The sequence below is a fragment of the Marmota flaviventris genome, chromosome 1 (genome assembly GCF_047511675.1).
Source record: "Marmota flaviventris isolate mMarFla1 chromosome 1, mMarFla1.hap1, whole genome shotgun sequence".
NCBI classification, from domain to species: domain Eukaryota; kingdom Metazoa; phylum Chordata; class Mammalia; order Rodentia; family Sciuridae; genus Marmota; species Marmota flaviventris.
The window spans coordinates 89,348,874-89,356,940 of NC_092498.1; the positions used below are offsets into that span (position 1 = coordinate 89,348,874).

The 8,067-nt window shown below is 52.7% G+C and overlaps 1 long non-coding RNA gene across 1 annotated transcript; it reads right to left on the reverse strand.

Moving 5' to 3' along the window:
* Positions 1 to 1,208: 1,208 nt before the first annotated feature.
* On the reverse strand, positions 1,209 to 6,790 carry LOC139704726 (uncharacterized). The gene is made up of 3 exons (XR_011706674.1): positions 6,226 to 6,790; positions 3,757 to 4,495; positions 1,209 to 3,086 (listed from the first exon to the last, which is right to left on the reverse strand). It is a non-coding gene; the product is annotated as an uncharacterized lncRNA (long non-coding RNA).
* Positions 6,791 to 8,067: the final 1,277 nt, after the last annotated feature.

Sequence of the window (8,067 nt, forward strand, 5' to 3'; positions counted from 1 at the left end):
GAGGAGACTGTCCGGGACCAGAGGGAGGAGGCCCTACCATGCCTAGGGAGAAAGGGAGGGGAGGTTTCCTGGGTAGAGTGTTGGGCCCTCCTCCCTCTTTTGCCTGGAGACAGGAGCCACAGAAATTAGGTGTATCAATTCCAGGGTGTGCCCAGGAACCCCGTCATATCAGGGACAGATCAGAATTCAAGATGTATTCCTTACCACCTGACTGCTTAAGCTGGCCCTTGGATGGGTGATGTCAGTATTACTTGGGAGCTTGTTGGGAATGCAGAATCTTAGCCCTGCTGGGTCTGACCTATGAGATCAGAATTCCTGGTTTAACAAGACCTCTATGTGATTTGCAGGCACATTGGTCTAGAAAGCCTTGGCCTAGGACCACAGAGACAAAGTGAGGCAGAACATCAAAAAAGGCCCTGGCTGTCCCAGGGCTTCCTTGCTCCTCTGAGTGGGTCAGCTTATGATTTCTTTGCCTGGAGAGCCCTGGAAGAACCTCTGGATGTCTAAAGGCAGCCTGAGCCAGACTCTGCCCAGGAGGCCTCCTGGCCCCTGGCTTCCAGGAACTCCTGCCCTGCACTGCCCTCTGGTGGTCATAGTGAGTCATTACTGCCTCACAGTGCCACATCAGCAGCAGGACACAGGAAAGGAACTCAGTCTGTAGCTGGTGGAGGAGGAAGGACTTGCTTGTTACTGTCCTCTGACATTAAGGCTCTGAGTCCCCCAAGAACAATGACAGGAGCAGTTTGGAAAACTGTTTTAGCAGCATGATGACAACTCTGGGGTGAGGCTGGTCTTTCTCCTGGGCGGAAAGCCCCCGTGCTCATTGCTGCCTTCAGCTGTGGGAAACTGCTCAGAGGTAGAGCATGTGCTAGGGAGGAGGGACAGGAGCCCTCTGTAGCAAGGACGTGCAGGTGAGAGGTCGCCCTCTCATGGTTGCAGGACTTGAGCAGTGTGATGGAGGGTCATTACCAGGCTGGGACCTTACCCCTCAGGCTCAGGTTTCAAGCAGTGTGGAGACTTGACTGCATGTGCATCGGGAGGCTGCAAGGACCCCGGGGTTGGCACACTGTGAGCTGAGGGACGATGAGGGGCCACAGCACAGTTCCCAGAGTGCTAGAGAGCTTCACATAGGTCAGGCTTTGGTGGTGTTTTAGTCAGCTTTTTCTCTGCTGTGACTAAAGGACTCAACCAGAACAATCGTAAGGGAGGAAAAGTTTATTTGAGGGCTCATGATTTCGGAGGTCTTAGTCCATAGAAGGTCGGCTCTGTTTCTTGGGGCTCAAGGTGAGGCAGAACATCATGGCAGAGGACTGTGGCGGAGGGAAGCAGCTCACATGGTGATCAGAAAGCAGAGAGACTCCACTTGTCAGATAGAAATAAATACCCAAAGCCACGCCCCCTCCAGCCACACCCTAGCACTTCAGGCACCACTCAGTTAATCCCTGTCAGGGGATCAGTTCCTGATTAGGTTAAGGCTATAACCCAATCATTTCTCCTCAAACCTTCTTGCCTTGTCTCACACGTGAGCTTTTGGGAGACACCACATCTCAACCATAACAGGTGGAGAAATGCAGACACACTGCCCACATCTCAGAGAGAAGAGGTGAGCCCATGCCGAGAGCTGTCTGGAGCAGATTTGGCTGTTTGAGTAAGAATGTTGTGCAGAGACTTAACGACCTTGTGATGGTCCTAGAGATGTGACCCTAGGCCCTCCCAGAGGTCAGAGGCTATGTTCTTGGCTACATCGATGAAGCAGCCTGGCTCCTGCCCTGCCCCATAGCTGGCCTCAGCTGACCACTCCCTGAAGCTGCATTGCCACCAGCTCATCATTACCTGGACAGGAGTCCAGGCCTCAGTGCTGGCTCTTTTGTGACTCATAGAACCATCTGATGGAGCCAGTCCTCTCCTCACACCGGGGGAGCAGGAACTTGGTCTAGAAGTCATATTACTCTGGCAGGTGCCTTTTTCCAGGGGATCAACCTACCTGGAACTCCAGCCAGTGGCCCATTTCACGCCAGTTGCAGACACTTTTGGTGCCTCTTCCCTGTGCCCTGTGCATACTGGCTCAATTGCCCATGGCCAGCATCTGCAAGTCTTTTAGTTCTCTCTGGGGTGGCACTGCCCAATGCAGGCAGACCGAAGAGGCTGGGGAATTAACACCCCAATCAGCAGCCCTCAGCCGTGGCAACAGGAGTTGGTGTAGACCCACGACCTGGCTCCCTGGGTGGGGAAACCACAGACTGTGCTCTGCACCATCCCCAGAGGCCCTGGCATGACTAAGCTCCAGTCCCCTACAGTGGGAAGGGCTGGGTGATGCCCTCTTTCTCAGCTGCCCTCCTTCTCTGTTTTCCTTCCCATTCCCCTCTAGATGTTCACAGGTCCCTTCTCAACTAATGATTTGCTCTCAAATCCTGTTTCAGGTCTGTTTCTGGGAGAAGTCAGACCAAGACAGTGTTCAGCAAGAGCACTTTAGTTCCGTCATCTTTGCTACAGGATAACAAGGAAGGAGTGTGGGCGACAGTCCCTGGGAAGAGTGTCAGAAGGGCCCTGCTTTTCCCTTGTGGCCTTGGGACCAGGTAGCAGGAATAAAGGGGTAGAGCAGCTCCAGCTGCTTTAGGGGGCTGTGAGCAAGATCCAGAAATGCTGGCTGTGACCACTAGGGGGCAGCTCTGCCAGGCTGGCCTCAGACCCTGGGGACTTTGCAAGGTGACAGCAAAGAAGATGCCCTCGTTAATGGAGCAGGCCTCAGAGTAGCGGAGCTGCTGGTGGTTGAACCTCAGCGCCTGGTGGTTGGCCTCCTGCCTGGCCTTCTCACTGTCTCCCTCTCAAAGAACTTTCTGGAGCCCATATAGTGCTGTGAATGCAGTGTGGCCATGGTGACCAGGTGCCCACCCGGCTTCAGCAGGCTGAAGGCTCTGCTGGTACATGTTATGTCTATGTCAGGACAGGTGCTCCCAGGCCAAACAGTGTCACTTGCAGCCAGCTGGAGATACCTAGGCTGACCTGAGTGGGTGCGACTGATCATGTCATACTTCAGCAACTGTGTGACCATCCTTCTGGGCCAGGCCTCCTCTTGCCACCTGCTCCTATGGGGAGGGTCACAGAAGTGAAGTGACCATCATAATGATCAGCTCATAACTGACAGTCTGATTATGATGAATAATGAATATAACAATAAAAATGATAATTGCAATATATTAAATACGATCAGTACCATTATCACCAACGCCCACCACCATCCTCTGGGCAGTGACTCTCTTTGAGGGTGATAATATTTCCCCTACTATACATATGAAGAAACTGGGGTACAGGCTTGCTCAAATCTCTGCAGCTATAGGGGACAGTGGATCTGATATTTGGTTATGTCCTGTTCCTGTTCGTCCTCCATCTTCTTCCCTTTAACAATTCCATAGCTTTAATATTCCAGTATCAAACTTTTTTTTTTTGGTACCAGTGATTGAACCCAAGGGTGCTTAACTACTGAGCCACATCCCCAGCCCTTTTTGTATTTTATTTAGAGACAGGGTCTCACTGAGTTGCTTAGGGCCTCTCTGAATTGCTGAGGCTGGCTTTGAACTCATGATCCTCCTGCCTCAGCCTTCCAGGTTGCTGGGATTGCAGCATCTACAGGAGGGCCTCACCAGATCCTTCAGTGATGGTAGGAAGGAATAAAGCCCAGGCTGGGTCATCTGTGCAGTCCCTGCAAGGCCCCTGCTCCTAGAGACCCTCCAGCCCTGGGCTCCAGGCTGCACCTACCTGCACCCATGCCCGAGGCCAGGGCAGGACTCTTGCGCTCCTCTCATCTTTGATGGCTTCAGCCAGGTGGGGACTCCTGCCTCTGTGCTCCTCTGAGGTGGGCTAGAGGCCACTCTCGGGGCCAGGGCCTTGATTTCTCCAGCTGTGCAATCGGATGGGAATTGCTCTCCCCTCAGGGCTCCAGTGGATGCATTTACTCTCTATGGACCCAGATGGGGACCATGCCTGTGGGGGGTCAATGCTATTTCTCTGTGGAGCTGGGCAACAGTGCTGAGGGGATAGCGTGGGGGGACTCTGAGCAGCCCGTGTCTTTCCATGACGTCTCTCTCACATCCCAACAGTAGATTCCAGTAGAAGCTGAACTATGAGCTCATTGTGGGTGGGGAGGCTTCCAGGAGGAGATGAGACCAAAACTGGTGCTATAGTCTGGGTGGGAAGAAAGAAGTGGGGAGCAGGCAGGGCAACCCCAGGCAGCTCTAGGTGAGTCGGCCCTGGAGGGAGGGGCCCTGGCTGATGAGAGGCAAGCAGATCAGGGGGGAAGGGAGACGGAGGGTGAGGCGGGCTGGGGGCTCTGGTGGAGCAGGGACAGCCTGCAGGTACCTGTCTCCTGCCAGGTCTCACACATATTGCACAGCTGGGAACCAGCCACAGGCCCCTGGCTCTTCTTCAGCCATTTCTCCAGCTCCCACTGGTTCTGCTCCGGGTTTTCCGTGGTGATGATCCTGAAAGGCTTCACAGGCTGAGAGCAACAGGTAGTCATCGGGGCCAGTGCCTGTGCCTGCCAGGATGTCTCCTGTGCTTCCCCTGAGGGACACAGCATTGGGAAGGCCTGGGGACACCCAGCTCCCTGCCCCACTGTGGCCGATGGAGAAGAACCCCAAGCCTCTTACCCCATCCAAAGCGGGAGGCATAGAGGAGGCCTGAGCCTGCCTGTGAGTAGCTGCTGGGCCATGTGGGGCCCCAGACCCACAGCTGGGGCTCAGAGGAGTGAAGCTGGAGGGTGGCATAGCCTGGCTCACACACCACACCCTCTTGATGCCCTGGGTGCGGTGGGGAGCTGTGGGAGGTGGTGGGACAAGTCCCGGCTGCTAGACATGTTAGGATTGACTCTGTTGAAACTATTTCCAATAGGTTCTGACTCTGGATTGGAAATGGTGGGGAAAGTGATCAGAGACAGAGTTTTGGGTAAAGGCTGAGGACTGAGCCAGTGGGTTCATAACCAACTCAGCTGATCAGGGGATGAGAGGATGTGGTGCTGAATTAGGAGGCAAAGGCAATGCCAAGTGCATACCCTCTAATCCCAGCTTCCTCCCTCCTCTGTTCTCTCTTAATATCCATCTATCTGTCAAAACCAAGTGCCAATATCCCTGTTCCAGGAAGTCTCAGATTTCTTTGGGAGCCTTTAGAGTGCTTTCCTCTGTGTTCCTGCGGGTGTTGCTTGATATATCTTACATGGCACCTATTAAAAGATTGGCAAGATTTTTTTTGAGAGACTGAACAGCCCCTCAGTCTGTGCAGTGTGCACCTGGCCCAAGTGTGCATGGCAATACTAAATTTAGTTTTGCTGTTGTTACTATTGGCTCTCTGACCTGGGCTGGCTACCCTTCTCTCTCTCTCCCATACTAAGCCTCAGTCTCCCCTAGGGTGCACTGAGGAACTTAGGAGTGAATCTACTGGTTCACCCAATGCCAATGTCCCAGAGCAAGAATCTGTAAACTGAGTGTTATGGTTTGGCTTTGGGTAACCGTAAGCTCTCCTTGTTTTCTGTAAAAAAATTTGAGAGTGTGTGCATGTGTGTGTTTGTGTGTAGAAAAATGTTTACGGGGATTCAAGATCCTATGAAGGCTACAAAGCCCTGTTTTTTTTTGTGTTTGTGGGGGGAAGGTGCTACCGGGGTTTGAACCAGGAGCACTCGACCACTGAGCCACATCCTCAGACCTATTTTGTATTTTATTTAGAGACAGGGTCTCACTGAGTTGCTTAGTGCCTCACTTTTGCTGAGGCTGGCTTTGAACTTGAGATCCTCCCACCTCAGCCTCTGGAGCTGCTGGGATTACAGGCGTGCACCTGGCCAGAGCCCTGATTTAAGGCCTTTTGACAAAGGAGGCAGGCCCAGGCACAGGACAGCAGGCATTGTGCCCCTGCCTGATCTCTTGTATTTCTCCAGCACAGGCCTGGGTGCACCACAGGTCTGAGGTTACCCTGCCCATTTTACAGGTGAAGATACTGAGGCAGATTGCCACAGATTCCAGCCCAACTCTTTGGCTTCCATGGCCATGGGCTCCAGACACACCCGCCCCGTACTGGTAGGGGCCTTGTGGGTTGACTGACAGCCAGGATGGGGTGGGGCTGTTTCTGCAGCATCCTCACTACTTAGTGGCCTGGGGTGGGAGTGGGGGTGTCCTACTATCACCTGCAGCTCATTCTTCAGGTGCAGCCCCTTCTGCCAATATGGATCCCACCACTTACCTGCAGAGGAGGCTTGGAAGAGGCTCTCCAAGGTTAAATTTCAGGTGTCTGAGTGGAAGGCAGAGTCGGTGGCCAGGTAGTCTCCTCCCCCACACAGCCTGCCTTCCAGGCTCTCTGGAGTCCTGCTGCTCTGCCTGCTCCTTCAGCCAGGGCTGCCCACTTTCTTCTTCCCAGACGCTTGTACCAGGAGTTGGATCATCTCCTTGGCCAGGGCTCCCTCTCAGGAAGGGCTCAGATCCATGCAGAGGGAAGCCAGAACTTCTGAGTTGGTTTTCTGGCTGAAGTTTACCAGCTAATAAATTATCAAGAACGTAGGAATGAAACAGGGTCACAGATGCGTGTCCTTGGGTGTACTCCGTTCCAGTTCATGGGCGGTGGAGCTGGGGCTGGGGGAGCCAGAGACACCCACAGAGACAGACAGACAAAGAGATAGAGACAGAGAGACATAGGGTCAGCAAATGGCCCTAGCATGCCTCATTCTCGGGGATTTGGTTGGAAAACAAGAAAGAATCAGAGGAAAGATCCCTTAGGGCGAAGAAACAGGATCCAGAGATGGCCAAGATTTCCCCAGCCGGGGTCAGTGAGCCTGCCCTGGAAAACAGCTTGTCCTTGACTTCGTCAAATATTCCCCCAGGCTTTAATCTTGTTTACTTCACCCACTTGCCGAATCAATCTTTTCTCTTCGATTAGTGCAGGAATAAACATAGGCAGGGCCCCTGAAAATCATGGGAGGCCCTATGTTTGGACATGAGAAGGACATGTGTCAACATTGCATCAAACTCCACCCCCACGTAAACACACACCGGCAAATGCACACACACGTAGAACCAGTAGGTGGTATTGAGGTCAATGCCCTGGTTGTGATCTTGTACTACTGGTTTGAAATGTATTCCCATTGTGGGAAACTGGGCAGAGGGTACGTAGACTCTCACACTCTTACAGCTGCACAGACATCTATAATGACCTCAAAATAAAGTTTTATATTAAGAAAAAATAGTGTTGTCAAATCCCTTTCCAAAAGTCACTTTCAAGGAAAGGCATTTCAGGCCACAAATTCTAGTACATTTTGCAAATGGGCAAGTCTGGTACACAGGCTGGTAATGAGTGGCTTCGCATAGTCCAAAGAGTGACATCAAGGAAGACACCTTGGGTGGAAGTCCCTGACACTTACTGTGCACCCACTGCATGCCAGCATCTCCTGTCACCTTCACCTATGAAGTAGATCCTGACATGCTTCCTCAGTGACTAGAAAGGGGCTGTGCCCTGCCCACTGTGGCCTGGCAGCAATGATGGGGTTCATATTCAAATGCCAGGCCCCGAGCCCAAAGCTGCCTCCAAGCGGCCCCTCTGCCCATCAAAGCATGCCCTCCCGCCTGTCTTTGTCCCTTTGTCGAGCACCCAGGAATCATCCGGGATCCAGTGATGACACAGATCCTGCTTCTGAGATTCTGTCTCTCCTCCCAGCTCCCAGCGAGCACAGAGATCATCCCAGGTTGAGCAGAAGAGCCCTGAGTCCTGTCACCAGAACCAAAGGTGGTCCGCGGTGATGTTCGGGTTTCTAGTTAGCGGGAAAACATTTCAGAATATAAATTTCAATCCATCTTTCACCATCATTCTCATCATCAGGTTGAGTTACCTATAAATTTTCCCCTTTTCTGAGGTGAATGGGGCTTGGACTCTGGGGTGTTTCCAGTCGGTCAGTGAGAAAGTGGCGACTGTATACCAGACAGGGAAGGCCCGGCTGCCTGTCCAGCGAGGACAGTGAAATGAGACCTCTACTTAATTTATTAAAATGAACAGATGTGGGTCTGATGGCACACATTCCAGGGAGTTAGAAGTTGG